The sequence below is a fragment of the Otolemur garnettii genome, unplaced genomic scaffold (assembly GCF_000181295.1).
Source record: "Otolemur garnettii isolate 467f Iridium unplaced genomic scaffold, OtoGar3 scaffold00009, whole genome shotgun sequence".
Classification (NCBI taxonomy): Eukaryota; Metazoa; Chordata; class Mammalia; order Primates; family Galagidae; genus Otolemur; species Otolemur garnettii.
The window spans coordinates 2860706-2876477 of NW_003852404.1; positions in this window are offsets into that span (position 1 = coordinate 2860706).

A 15772-nucleotide genomic window follows, 5' to 3' on the forward strand; every position below is an offset into this window, starting at 1 on the left:
GCCCCGGCTGGATTCGAACCCGCCACCTTAGGTGTATGTGGCTGGCGCCTTAGCCGGTTGAGCTATAGGCGCTGAGCCAATCTATAGCTTTCAAGATATTAAATATTCAATTCTTCTGTAAGAATGTAGAGTGAGAACATGGCAATTTTTTAATAGCTTGTTAATGAAGGAATCAGCAGAATGAGAAAGCTAGTTCAAAGGATATGAAAAAAATGATATAGGTATATACCTTTAGAGAGAGAGAGAAGAGAAAAAATGTGTAAAAACCACAACAAGAATTCTGGAATACTGGTAAGATTGTTAGATAAAAAACTGGTCAACGTTTTATTGGCAATAACATCCTCACTTTGGGGTTACCTTCTCTATTGGAAAAAAAAAATCATTTGCACTTCTATCAGACAAAAATAACGTGCCAGTTACCAGTTTTCTACCAGTTAACAGCAATTAACATCTTTACTTAGTCTGGGCCCTAATCAATAGTAAATAATAAGTCAAGCCAAGTGACATTCCCCTAGAGACCCCGGGGAGGGCTTGTTAGATACAGCTCTAATTTGACTTTGAAAGGACACCACTTATCTCTATGCCTTATTTCCAAGTGTTAGATGATTTTACTTATCAGGCTGTTGCAAGAGTAGAAACACTTCCCAGGAAATAAAGGACGTCAATAGGGATGCACATATCATTATCGAGAGAAGCGAAAGAGTCAGCAATAGCCCTGTCAATGTCACAGTGGGGACACCTTTGGTCAGATGGGGTGGGCGTATTCTTTCTCCAGAGCTCAGATTCCTAGAGGGGAGGTGGGCAATACAGGGATCAGAGGAAACCCCTAGTAAGGCTCCCAGAGTCATGAGCCCCAAGGTTCAGTATCAGAGTGGGGTCGAGGGTGTTCAGAAAGAATCAAAAAAATAATTTTTCATGACTCAAATTCTTTACGGGGGAATCACGTCTCATTTAAGGGTTGGTTCCAAAATGAGCGTGATAGATAAACATTATACACGGTCCAGGTTATTGTAGGAAAAAGTATCTTAGGAAAGTGCCACATTGGAGATGGCATTATTTCACAATGGTCTTATCCTGTCAGTTTGGCTTTCGCCATTAGAACAGATTTCAGTTAAGTACCAGGTAGCCAATGTTAACCAACCCACCCCACCTTATACACAGGAGTTTGGGCTTTAAAGATGGACCCAGCTGGGCACAGTGGCTCACATCTGTTATCCCAGCACATTGAGAGGCCAAGGCAGGAGGATTGCTTGAGGTCAGGAATTTGAAACCAGCTGGGCAACATAGCAAGACCCATTTCTATAAAAAAAAAAAAAAGCACCTTTTTTTTTAATTAGCTGGGCGTGCTGGCACATACCTATAATTCTCTCCACTCAGGAGGCTGAGGTGTGAGGTTTACCTGAGCCCAAGAGTGGGAGGCTGCAGTGAATTATGCTCATACCACTCTAAAAAAGAGAAAAATTCCAGATGGAGCCACGCTCCTGGTGAAGTGTTTAGACCCTGAGAGGCGCTCCCAGGAGCTGAGGCAGCCTTGGGGATGGCAGGTCTGTTCCATGCCTGCTCACTCCAGAAATAGGCTCCTGGAGGGAACGTCTCTACCTTATTTAAATCGCTATTTCTAGTTCTTTCTCTCTCCGAATCTTATTAGGCGAAGTGCAGAGAGTCAAATGGGTATATAATGGGACTCTGAGGTTCTTGTATTTCTTTTTTGTCTGTAAGAAAATTGAGGCATAATTTGCGTAGAGTGAAATGCACAAACCTTGAGTGCACAGTTCAGTAGCTTACACACACGTGCACACACACACACACACACACACACACGTCCTTCTCCACCAGCCGCATCAGAATGGGTGTGTTTCTAGCTCCCCAGCACATTGGTCAGCAGCGCTCCCCTCCACGCTAAGTAACCAGCATTCCCGCCTGTCTTTGAACTTCATGTTGGTAGAATCGTGTAGCATTTGCTCTCTTGGCTTCAGCGGGTGAACCGCGCTTATTCATCATGTGTGAGATTCTCCTGTGTTGTTGTGTGTGCCAGGTGACCCCCGTAATCTGCGCACACGGTATCACACTTTGTTTATTTGTCCTCCCATTGGTGGGTAGGTTGGGCTAGGATGAATAAAACTGCTGAGAACATTCTTGGGCAAGTCCTCCACCCTGCTTGGCCCTATGAACGTTTGCACTCAATTCTCTGCACCCAGTCCTTACCACCAACGGAGCTGGGGGAGGGACAGAGTTTACACCAGAATTCCTTGCTCTCTCACATCCCCTGCCCCGACCCATCTCTTCAAGTTCTCCCCACCCCCAAATCCCCTGGCCCTTTTCTGCCTGATCCTCTCTCCTGCGCTCTGCTCTTTATCAGAGAGGCTGTTTTCACCTCCTGTTTCTAGCTAAATCCTCTTCCCGTCTCAGTCTGCATCACCCTACAAGATCAGGGTTTTGCTGGCACGAGGTAGGGTGGGGGCATCAGGAACTGGGGAGGGAGCTGTGGCAGGAGAGCCGGCCACACAAATTCTGTGTGCACGGTCTTTATTCTTTGTCTCTCTCAGCAGGTAAAAGCAGATAAAATCCCAATTCTTGGGATCGTTTTATGAAACAGATGGGAGTGTAAACAACACATCATGTGTTGCAGAGACGAGGCAGTGCGGGTTCAAATTCAGCTACCGGCTCCCTTTTGCGGTGTGATCTTGGAGGATGATGTCCAGGCTCCAGCACAAACTGAGAGGGATATGGGCCTCGGACCTCAGACTGTGCCAGGCTTCTGGGGAGCCGTGCGGCTTGTCTCTGACACTTAGCGAAAAGTCCCACCTTCTCCTTTTTCCCTCATCTGCCATGCAGAGGGCTGGTGCGTGCACTATGAGAAGTTTGGGAGGAAAATGTAAAAAGGTGACAAAACAAGGTAAAAGTGATTTCTTTGGGAGAAGGTGGAGAAAAATAGGGAGAAATTAAGCCCGTCTAACCCACAATCCCAGCTACAGACCAGGGTCCTTCCTGGATGCCCAGGTGGGAAGGAGGCAGGTCTGGGAAGGGCTGGGTGGAGCTGCTTTGGGAGAAGCTTCCCACAGGCAAATCTGGCTGGAAGCTACTGGGTATGCAGCCGGTGAGTTGTACAAAGATTATGAGGATTAGGAGCGAGTTTGGAAAACAAACTGAGAGGCTTTGGGAGCCCACAAGGAAATCTTGCCTCCACCTGGGAGGGCTAGGGCCCTGGAGCCTGAGGGAGCCCTGGAGCCTGAGGGGACCCTGCAGCCTGGGAATGTGGCACCCAAAAGGTTGACATGACTCCTTCCAAGGAGCTCATGTGGGCAGGAAGGTCACAGGAGAGTGGCCCGGGAAAGCCCCATGAGACCCAGACTTTTCATCAGGAGAGGCCACCATGGGCTGGAGGCAGGGAACTTGGGTGTCCTTAGACAAATCACCACTGGGCCTCAGTCTCCCCATCTCTGAGAATAGGAGGGGAGTTGAACCAAAGCAGAGGTTTCACTGGGGCAGAGTCACCTGGGAGAGGTGGTTAAGAATATGTAGTTCATTGCTGAATGAATATGTAGTTCACCCAGTTCATTGCTGGCTGGGTGAGATGGCTCATGCCTGTAGTCCCAGCTACTTGGGAGGCTGAGGCAAGAAAGTCGCTTGAGCCCGGGAGTTGAAGGCTGCAGTGAGCTCTGATGGTGCCACTGCGTTTAGTCTCTAAAAAAAGAGCGAGACTGCATCTCAAAAAAAAATAAGAAAAGGATACCATTGCCTAGCTGTACCCTCCCTAGTCTATTTGGGTCCCTGCGTAGGGCCCCTGCATTTTTAACAGGTGCCCTGGGTGATCTAAGGCAGGCAGCCCAGCCCCTTTGAGGGGCTCTGACAGCCACTAAAGCTCTTTACTACCTTGGTGCATTGGCTAGGCTGTTCCGGGATCTCTGGATATGACCTTTCAGCATCTGAGAAGTGGGGAGAAGGTACTAGAGGGTTTAGAAATGGAGGGAGGCAGAGCTAGGTGTAGTGGGTGGGAGTAAGAGGCGGGGGAGATCACTAAATCTTTTCCAACCTTGGACATCAGAAGTATTTCTTACATATAAATAGAGCTTTGTGCTTTTCATAGCCCCAGACTGGCTCATGTGATTCCCCATGAAGAGGCTGGTGAGGTTACTGTTGTCATCCCCAGTAAACTGGTGGGGAAACCGAGGCTCAAAAAGGTCATTCAGTTAGCTGTGTCACAGCCAAGAGTGTGTCTAGCCTCCAGGCCACCAGCCCTGCCCTAGGATGGTCCTGGGTCCCGGCACCGTCATTCAGATTGTGACATTCTGAGCCTCCATCTCTGTCCTGCCAGCAGCCCATGGTGGACCTTTGTCCCAAATCTAATCAGCTCCTCTCCTTTCCCCTGAGCCCTGGGAGTTCTGAGGGTCACACGTGTGCAGGCGCGGAGCTGGGATTTGGGCACAGGTCTGGTGATGCACAAGCTTGCCCTCGTTTTTCTCCACCCGCCGAGCCGCTCTGGAATTTGGGCTAATGACAGCTGCTTCTGCCCACTTTCCTCCCCCCTCTTCCCAGCCCTCTGCTGATTACAAATAAACACCCGGTCTACGCAGGAGAGTAATTAACTCTCCAATATGGGGAGAACTAATCAGCCTGGAGTTTGCTGCAGGTGGGAAAAGCGAAGGCTTTTCCTAAGTAGTATGCAAATGAGCCCGTAGTATGCAAACGAGCCCCTCCTGCTCCTGGGAAAGGCTGTCAGGGCTGGAAGCAGAGGGACAGGCTCTGGGAACATGGCCGGCCACAGGGAGCCTGGCCTGTCAGATTTAGGGGGTAGAAGGGCTGGAGTAGGAGCAGAAGTGGGGCTCACTTTTAGTCTCCAGTACACCTGTAGTCTTCAAGTGGAGGAGGGGCAGGGCAGAGAGAGAAATAAGCTCAGAGCTCAGAGAAATGGCTCTAATCTGAACTCCATCATCCTCACTTGGTTGACCTTGGGCAAGTCACTTCACCTTGCTGAGCCTCAGCCTTCTTGCTGTAGAATGGGGTCATAACCCACCTTTTCAGGCTTGTACTGTGAACGGGATGGTGCAAAGTTGTCTAAAACAGCCCAGCATTTAGCAAATGTTCCATGTATGGGAACCTTTATTAGGCCCGTGGCATGCCACGTGGGCCCCCTGCTACCAAGTCAAGGCCCAGGTGTGTGCTCAGCCCTGCGATATGTGATTTGAAAGGCTACAGGAATGGCCCTCTGCTCCCAGCTATGCCATCTCCTCCACCCTTGCCTAAAGTTCTGGACCCAGACTAGGAAAGGAGACTGAGATTCCCAGGGTACAAAATTTAAGGGGGCATTAGCTCTCATCATGGTGCAAGTGCAGAACTGACCCTGAGGAGTGAGTTCCTCATTAAGATTTCATGCCCTCCGTGGTCACCCACCTCATCCTTATCCTGGCTTTGCTGAAATTCCACTGCTGTAGAGTCATCTCTTGGTGTTAAGCGTTGCCCTTGTCCTGTTGAAGTGCGAGCATGAGGGAATACGGAAAGGGACAAGAGGCAATTTTCTGGGGCAATGGAACTAGGTTATATTTTGGCTGGGGGCATCAGCCAAATGTTACCTTGGTCAAAACTCATGAAATGGTACATTTAAGTTCTAGGCATTTCATTGCATGTAAATTTTACCTCCTTAAAACATAATCGGAAAACAAAACGTAGGTAATTTCGGGGAGAGATCACACACTAATGTGCAGTGATGATGATGTCCACGGCGGTCATCCAGCTTCTGTTGGTAGCCTCCTGTGATGGGGGGCTCACTCCCTGTGGATCCAGGCCATCACTGGCTTGGCAGTGGAGGTGGAATTTGAACACAGATTGGACTCGACTGACTCTTCCAGGATTGTGTGTGCTGAGGAATTGTCATGAAGGTTAAGTGAGACGTGATATGTGAATGTTTGTCACTTACAGCTTCTGCACATCTGGAGACAGAGGAGAATTGCTTACCTGCCCTCCAATCCCAGCAAGGAGGTGGAGTCCAAGACCAGTGCTGTTCAAGGACACACGAGCAGATGTGACGTTGCAAACTCTTCAGTGTTCTCTGGCTTTGCAGCTGAGGTTGTGGAGTCCTTGCATCGCCACAGGTGGGGACACAGCAACCAAGTAACCTGGCTCACTGTCTGTATGGAGGATAACTGCTTTGGAGAGTCATCTGGACTCATGACTGGTGTTGCAGGATTGCAGAGTAATGATTTTTGGTGTTAAGCCACTGCAGTGTAGTTGTTATTGCAGCATAACTGAGCTTGTGCTGACCAATACAGCACAGGTTGGACCAACAGAGGAGGGTTAATACATCAACGCTGCCTTCTTCATCCTCCTCCTCTTCCTCTTCATTTTTCAGGGCTGTCTTTGTCACTGACAACATTCTTACTCTTTTTCTGGTAGCACCATCCCTAGCTGATGCCCATAGAGCTGTCCAGGGTCCTGTCCATGACCTGAGCTTTCTACATTGCCCAGACATTCATCAGTTTGTGCCTTCCACGCTGGGCCCCCACAATTCCGAAACAAAAAATACCCAGATCCACTTTTGCAGACTTCACGTTCTTCAGGGGGAGGCAGACACAGAAATAACTCCAGGACTTGAGCTGGTCATAGGCACCAGAGACACCCAGAAACCTGTGGTGGTCAAGATGAAAGTTACCCCAAGAGCAGGAATCTTGGGAAACTTCTCAGAGAAGGAGGAAGGAGGTGGCCGCAGTGACTCGCATTGGTGTTCATAGGCTCTCTTGCCAACTCAGCTCTGAGTCTCATTGTGTCTACTTCCCACTGCGTAACCTTGGGTTAGGCCTCTTCCCTCCTCAAAGCCTTAGTTTTCTCATCTGTAAAGTAAGACAATAAAAGTCCATCCACATAGGGTTGTTGCGATGGTTGAATGAATTAACATGTGCTAAGTGCTTTACTTAGTGCCTGGCATGTAGTAATTGTTCAACAAACAGCTGTTATTATAACCTAATTTGGCTTTTATAGCAACCCTGTGAAAGAACAGAAATAGCTAGCATTATGTCCATTTTACAGATGAGAAAACTGAGGCTCAGAAAGGGCAGGTGACTTGCCTAAAACTACATGGCTAACCACTGGCTGAGCTTGAATGGGAATGTGGGCTTCTGTATTAGAAATTAAGACTGAGAAAAGTCAATATTTTTATATACTAATTCATTTCCAAATAATAATAATAAACCCATTACATGTTAAAATAAACAGTATCTTTTTATGAAAACTAAGTATTAGATCATTAAATCTGAAGTGTACTATTTCTTTCTTTTTTTTTTTTTTTGAGACAGAGCCTCAAGCTGTCACCCTGGGTAGAGTGACATGGCATCACAGCTCACAGCTACCTCCAACTCCTGGGCTCAAGCAATTCTCCTGCCTCTGCCTCCCGAGTAGCTGGAACTACAGCTGTCCACCACAATGCCTGGCTATTTTTTGGTTGCAGCTGTCATTGTTGTTTGGCGGGCCTGGGCTGGATTTGAACCCACCAGCTCAGGTGTATGTGGCTGGTGCCTTAGCCACTTGAGCCACAGGTTCCGAGCCCCAATACCCTCTTCTAATACCTTCTCCTGCTCGTAGAGCCCAGGCCTTCTGTCTGTCCCTTGCTTAGGTCTCTGATTACTTTAAACCTTAGATAGTATTACCTGTGCCTACACCCCCCCTTTCAGAATAGGGAAATTCTTTCAGAATATTGTTGAGATGACTTCCACGTGAAGAAAGGCAACAATGAGAGTCCTCCCTCTGGAATGTGATCAGTGCAGTCAATTAGAGGTAATCTGGTTTCCTGATTTTTGCTACACTCTTCTCAAGTCAGATAAGGCAATCACTTGCCAGAGAAGCATCCTGGACAGCCTGAGTTCAAATCCTGGCCCTGCTGTGCTACTGGGCAAGTTACTTCATCTATCTGTGCCTCAGTGTATCCATCTGGGAAATGGGTGTAGTAATAGAAGCCACCTCACATGATTAGGATGAGGATTAATGGCGTCCGAAAGGTAGAGTCAAGTGCATAGTCAGTGATCAGAAAATCCTAGATAGTATTTATTTAGGAAACACATAGTGCTTGCTCAGGGAATCTTTGCCAAATCAATGGGAAGGATGAGACTGAAGAGTGAGTTTGGATTCAAAGCAAGCAGATGCCCAGAGTTGCCTGGAGGTGCTCAGCTCCCTCCACTGAGTGAGTAGCATGGTGCCTGCTGCCTACCCTGCCAGGCTGCTCTGGGCATTAATGGCGGGTGCTGTTCGGGGGAAGGTACAGGGGAAAATGTAGTTCCTCCAACTAGTCCCTCCTCAAGGAAAGTGACTTCCTCCAAGCAGCCCTTTCTTGGGCTCCCACTTTCTCCAGCTGGGAGCAGGCACATCCTGGGTAGGGGCTGGTAGGTAAAGCATCCTCACTCCATCCCCACCGCTTCCAGCAGGATCCCATGTTGCAGGGGCTTTCTGGAGGCTGGGTCAACCCTGGCAGGGAGGAGAGGAAGCCTAGGCTCACAGTTGGGGTAAGAGGTGTGGGCTCCAGCCAGAGTCAGTAGTTCTGCCCAGGCGTCTGGAGAGGCCACTGGCTTGGGAGCTAGAGACCCAAGTTCTAGGCCTGCGTTTCCTCCTCCTCCTTTCAATACCTTCCTGTCTAACGAGTCTCACCCTGCCTGCTTTGTAGGGCTGTGGGGAGGCTCTTCTAAGATGCTGCTTGGAGGAGCATCCCACAGCCGGGCAAATCTAGGGGCAGCAAAGTCCTGTTGGTGGGGGACTCGCTCAAGCATCCCTCCCTGCCACCCAGGAAGAGGTGGAGCTGGGTCTGAATGTAGCGAGTGTCATTTATGGAGAGGACGAAGGCAGCTGAGAGTCCTCTACTCCTGTGAAGCCCACATGCGGGCTGCGAGGGAGTGACTCCTTCTTGGAGCCTCAGTCTCCCATATCACTGATGCCAATCACTCAGCCTCCCTGTGAGCCCATGCAGAGCCAAGCAGTTAAAAAAAATTACCTAAATGTTCCCAACTTCCCTGAATGGTCGGCGTATCATCCCTGGTTTGTAGATAAGAAAAAGGGGGAGAGCTCTAGAGGTGGCATAACTTGCCCCAGGTGTTAGCGTATAGTGCTGTATGGCCTGGAACAATCACCTCTCTGTGCTTCAGTTTCCACATCTGTAAAATGGGCATCTCTCTCTCTCATTCTCTCTCAACGATGGCAGGTAGTAAAAAGCCTGGGAAGCCTTACTGAGGTTTGGACTAGGGGCTGCAGGACACTTTTCAGCCAGGGCCTGGACCAGGGCATCTCCAAGAGCTTTTGCTGTTTGACATGGGCACACCCAGGCCTCCATCTAAGCCAGGGGTTCTCAACCTTCCTAATGCCGCAATGTATTTCCATTGTTAAAAAGTGGTTGAGAACTGCCGATCTAAGCCTTGAAGGCCTCTGTCTGATTTCATCTGTCTCCCACCTGATTTCACTCCGGGCTGGTCTTGATGATGTGGGTGATTTCTCTCCCAGCCCAACTGTGTGTGGGGTCTTCCTTGGCAATGAGACAGTGCCCTTAACTTCCTGGGGCTTCCAGCATCTGTGAAAGGCTAACTAGGGGCGCCACTCCAGAGCGCCCCCCTTTGCTTCTCAGCAGGAGGGAGTAACCAGGTTATTTTTGTGATAAAAGTTTAATAAATTGGAAGGCACGGTTTTCATTCTGTGGGTAATTAGCTGCCGCTGCTACGCTCCCTCCTAATTGTCTCTCTCACTCCAGACGGGCGGAGATCAATAGGAAGCGGCCGCTGTGTGGTGAAAGTCACAATTAATTAATTGTCAGGAGTGTGTGTGTCTCCATCTCTGTCACATCAAAGGGCCAGGGGCGGCAGCTGTCCAAGTCTCAACTCTGCTGGGCCAGCCTGGCCCAAAGCCCCCAGATGCATGCGACTTCGAGCCACAGGACACAATGCCTCCTTCTCCCTTGGGCAGCAGGGAGGCTCTCAGAGAAGGGATCCCCTGAGACCCCAAGCTCAGGGGTCTTCTCTGACAGCCAGCATCACCTTGCCTCTATTCTCTAAAATCTGCTGTAACATCACTGCCTTGGCTAACCTCACCCAGGTCCCCTGCCTCCCCTTCACCTACCTAATCCATTCTCATCCCCCAAACTCTGGCTGCATAGTGGTCAGCAAAATGGTTGCCTCTGGTGATGGAGGGGAGGGGCTGACAGGGAGAGAGAGTGTTCTGGGGGGCAGGCTCTATGTGTTGATTCAGGGAGTGGTTTCGTGGGTGTAGCCATTAGACAGTACACTGAAGATTAGTGCAAATAGTTACACACACACTCACAGCCCACCCCTCCCTGTTCAGTATTAACCACTTAAGACCTCGTATGCACCAGGCCGGGAGATGTTAAGATGAGGAAGATCACACAGCCAGTGAGTGATGAAACCCTAGGCCCTGCTTTGACATCGTCTTCCTAATCTTCACCACCAGCCTTGGAGATTCCCATTTGAGAGATGAGGAGATAGAGGCACACAGAGGGGGTGAGAAGGAACTGCGGAGAAGGAGAGGGGAGGGAGAAGGGGATGGAGTTTGGGGAGTGGGGGGAAGGAAGGGTCTGCATACATCAAGGGTTTGTGTGTGCCAGGCACAGCCCTCACACTTTACATACTCGCCAGGAAGGTGGAGCAACCGTCCCATTGTACAGATAGGAAAGCTGAGGCTTGGAGAGGCGTGGCCCCTTTTCTAAGGCCACACTGCATAGGAGTGATGAGCTGGGGCATGAACCTGAGTTGTCTCATTCCAACATTCCTCTGAGGGGGAGCAGGAGGAGAGGGAAAGGTGGAGAGAGGATAGAAGGGGGGAGGGTAAGGGGTATAGTCCTGGCAAATTGTGAACATGAAAGAGGTGCTTGTGCACACACTTAACATTTTTGCTCCGCCACAACCTTTCCAGAGGGGCTTCTTACCATCTCACTAGGCCAGTGTATCCAGCTTTCCCTTTCCTGCCCCCAAAGTTTGCTGTGGCCCTCACACTGCCTGGAGCAGAGAAGGGGCTTGGCAAGTGGGCAGAACCTGGGCAAGGCTTCTGCCTAAGACCAGCAGCTCTGCAGGTGAAGCCTGGTTTTGAGAAGGGCCAGATCTGCCTGTCCCGGACCCCAATCCAGCACTCCATTGTCCCCCCTACCTTCCCCACCCCCTAATCAATTTCTCAAGCCCCCTAGAGCTCACGAGGTGACAGATAATGCAACAGCTTCCCCCTGGCGAGGAGGCGGGGCCTGTCCTCTGCTGTCTCTCACCAAGAACACAGCAGCGGGTCCAGCCTCCCGCTCCCGGCTGGTCGCCAGGGGAGGCCACCTCCACGCTCTCACCACTGTTGCCGCCTGTCACTGCGCCTTTGAAGTGGCGCCTGATTTTCCAGTCTGTCTGAAGTTGCTGGCTGTTTATGCAGCAGCTGGTCCGGCAAGTCCCCCCCGCCGGGCCTTTCCATGACGGTGCCAACCGCTGGGGATCCAAGGAGACAGCCACCAGGTCTCCAGGGAGGATAGTGGGAGGAAGCTGAGATGCCATTTCTGTCTTCAGGGTCTTCTAGACCGAGTTTGCTTATTTTTTGTTTAAAAGGACAAAAAAGAGTTTCTAAGAACCCCAGTGTGCTATTTCTCTTCAAAGGAAAAGGAATAAAGATTTAAAACAAAAAACAAAAAAACACGGGCCAAAGGTAAAGCTCTTAAACTTCTTTGAATGTTTCTACTGCTGTGGCAGCCGCACTGCGGAAGGTGCTAGGCTGGGAATCCTCTTGCAGATGCTAATGTGTTGTGTGACCTTGGGCAAGTCGCTTTCTCTGTTGTCAGATCCCCTGATGAGGGTTTGGCCAGCTCAGCCCCACTCCACACTGTGGGACCTTCCTAAAGACTACCTGTTTGTTTCTCTCGAGCCCAGAAAAATCAGGGAGGTGCAGGTGCCTGGGGGAATCAGCACTAGGATGTACCCTTTCAGATGCGGTGCCACCACTGAGGATCAGAGGGGCTGAGTGACTAGCCTAAAGCCACACAGTGAGGGAGTAGAACTAGGACTGTGGAATTTCTGTCTTCTGCCTCCCCAGCCAGGGGCCTTTTCTCCCAGCCCATTAGCTATAGGAGGAAGCTCCCAGAAATTAGGGGCCTTCTTTACGGGACTTACTCTTTTGATAGGGAAGTGGGATGATGAGGGCTCTGGCGTGAACAGAACTCGGTCCTGCATCTGCCACTCTGTTCATGTGACTGTGGGAATTGATTTCAGGTCTCTGAGCCTCAGTTTCCTTAACTATAAAATGGGCTATTCCTCATGCTCCCCTCATGTGTAGCTGTGAGGGTGGAGGATGCATGTCACACACCCAGCATGGTGGCTAGCACAGCCAGCGAGCCCCCCATGAATGCCAGCAGTCTCTCCCACTGGCCTCCAGCACGGTGTGGGACCCTTGCCTATTTTTTTATCAAACTCTGGGAGGAGGAGGTGGACACACCAGGCTGTTCTCCGAGGCCTGGCTGTCTCATGCCACCTCTTACACTATACCCTCTCCCACCAGAGCCCCATCCTAGGAGAGATAGGCAGCCCATGGCAGTATGTGCAGGGGGGATGTCAACTTCATCTCACAGAGAGGCCACTGTTGACATTGATGAGACCCCTGGCAGGCGGGGCCGGCAGTGAACAGCCCTGGGCCTGGCCTCACTCCTCCAGCCCTGGCCTAGCCTTTCTTGGTCTCCCTGTCATAGTTCTGACTGCAGCCCATGGTGGGGGTGACTTCATGGGTTGGCACCTGAGGCTGGGGAACTGTCAGTCTAGAGCTGGCCTTAAAGGGAGGTGGCGGGTGGGCAACTGGGTGGGCTCAGGGTGAATGTTCTGCCCACAGGGCCATTGGGAAAACTAAAACAATGGCAGTTGGGGAGAGTTAGAGTAGTAATCTAACGAGTGGGAGATGCTAGGAATATTGTTATGTTCTTGCTCTCGGGGGTGGGCGTGGCATTCATTCATTCATTATTCAATATGGCATTATTGCACACTTACTATTTGCCATCCTAGTTCTAGGCATGGAGGGGAGACAGCTATGAACAAAAAGACAAAGATCCTGGCCCTTATAGAGGTGACATTCTAGTAGTAAAGGAACAAGGGTCTGGGGAGAGGTTGCAGAAAATCAGAGGCCCCGAGAAGTCAAAGGATGGAGCCAGACGAAGGCAAGAAGTAGAGGAAAGAACAGAAGATCATTGTTCAAACGGCTCAACCACTAACTTGCTGTGTGGCCTTGAGCAAGGCACTTTCCCTCTCTGGGCTTCGGCTCCCACATTTGCAAAAGGAGACTCATCACCCCACTTTATAGTAGGACTCCAGTAAGTCCAGTCTTGGGAAGGCACGAGGAGAATGGGGTTCCTCTCTTTGCCTTCTCCCCTCCTCAGAGAATCAGGGCTCGGCAACTAGTAGAGGAGAAGTGGGTGCCGCCTGCGGGTCTTCTACTCAGCCAACATGCCCCAGTCCAGTGTTCCTCGAAGTTACAAACCTGAAAATGGCTGCTGTACCTTTTAAAGCGTGTCCCTAAGGTGCGGGCTCAGCACATCTTCTCCGGCCCTAGGCCCTCTGGACTAGGACCCCTTCCTTGAGATCCTGTTTCTTCTAATGACCCGCAGGGTAGGATTCTGGGGACCTGGGCGGCCCTGCAGCTGGAGAAGACCAGTAGCGTGTCCTCATCACGCATTCATTCATTGTTGATCATTTGGTCAGTCAACAAACACTTATTCAGCTTTTACCACATGGCCGCCCCCATGCTAGGCACAAGGTATCAAAAATGTGTCAATTATTTTAGCAAATATTAAGTACCTTCTCTGTTCCAGGCTCTAGGCCTGGTGCTGGGGATGAAGTGATTAATTGACTTATTAAATGTTTAAAGGCACCTACCATGTGCTCTGTGCTGAGTGAGTGCCAAACAAGTCTTGAGGTCCTACTCTGTGCCAGGCACTATGATGGGTACAGGGGACAAGGACACTCAACTCCTGGAACACCAGCTCTGAGCCAGGCACCCTACCTGGACGCCGGTGGCCTGAATTTTGTATGCGGACATGAAACCCAAAGTCTCCCTGTGGCTAATGAATCATCGAGCTCCACAAGAGAAGCACGAATAGACCCCCTTGTCCATGAATTTGCTAATTGAGCTCCTCGAACTCAGACATTAACCTGCATTACCATAAATACTGCAGAGAACAGCCATTCTCAATTGCCGCTCTGTGGTAATGGAGAAAATCAGTCGAGGAATAATAAAACTGAAATGGAATCATAAAACCTTATTTTTGCCATTAATTTAAACCTCGTCTCCCCCAAATACCATCAGCTAAATCTTACTCTAACACTCCAGGGCTGGAAAGAGGAGGCTGGGGGCTGGAAGAAGACGGTAGCTGTGCCCCGAGGCTGGGAGTCTTAGGGGTGCAGGGTTGGGGGCCTCCTTCTCTGCCTCACTGGGGGCAAGAGAGGGGGCAGAGACAGATGGGCAAGAGGTAGATGGACAGGCAGAGGTAGGTAGAAGGACTGACCGACTGCCACATAGACAAGGAAAACAGACAGACAAATGGAAAGACAGGTGGGTAGCCAGCCCGACCCACAGAAGCCTGACAACCAACAGAATCAGGCAGACGGGCACAGTGACAGTCCAGGCAGCAGATCCAGGGAGAGGCGGGCAGCCAGTCTGGCCACTGAGAGGCCAGTTGCATGGGCTGAGGACAGGCAGCAGGGAGTGGAGGCTGGAGGTGGGGTGAGAGCTGGATGGCTGAGCCTTCCCTAGACGGCTTAGTGGGAAGAGAGCTGGTGGATGCCTTCTTGGTTCCTGTTAAGCCTCTTGCGTGAGGAGACTGGCGTGCAGGGTGCTCCCCTGGGCCCCGGACTTCCCGGCTTCTTCCTCCTCCCCTCTCCCCCTCACAGCCACGTGCAGCATCTGGCACGCAAGGCAAGGAGCTTGGTGTGGCTGTGACGTCTCTTCTGTAATTAGGCAGTGGGGGCACTGCTTGGCCTCCCAGGTGGGCCCAGTTGTCTGTAGAGGGCTCAGACCCCCTTGAGGGTCCTAGCTTTGGGGACCTGGGGACTTGGGAAGTTCTGAAGGCAGCCTGCTGGGCTCTGCCCCTCCCCCCCTCGTTTGCACTATCGCCCCCCCCCATCACAACTCTCTGTGGTAGATTCTTCTATTGCCCCCATTTAAAAGAGCCGCAAATTGACCAGAGAGTGAGCACTTAGGTCAGGGACTCTCAGCAGAAGGGGGCAGGGTGTCATCTTTTCTTCTGGGAATCAGGCTGCTCAAAAGAAGCCTCTGCAGTTGGTAAGTCTGCTTAGGGCCAGTGCGCCGTGGCTGGGCAGTGAGTCTACTGGACTCCGGAGGTCAGTATAGGAAACTTACTCATCCTCAGATACAGGGTGGTCATAAAGTTCGTGTGCATATGAATGTCCAAGACCAGGCTTTTCAGTGATCAAGGTGCCTTTGGTCTCCCTCAAGGAACTGCCGTTTGTCTCTCAGTCGATTGCAAAGTCAAGTGGGCAAACCCAAACGCTGAAGATCCGCAGCCAGTGATCGGGCCAATCAGACTCCTGGTTCTCATGTCCCATCCCACCCCCAACAGGGTAGCTGGGGAGAAATTGAGGGCTTCCCTGAGAGGTGAATGGGGCCTCAGCTCCAGCCACCTTGATTTTCAGCCATGTCTTTTTGGCTTCGAGCCATCAACTTAGGACCAGAAATCCCTCCCTTCACCAAGATAGTGCTGGCGATTATGGGAGCAGCAACAGCGGCAAGAATCACAGCTACTCAGTGAGTGTAAACAAAAAAACAGCTC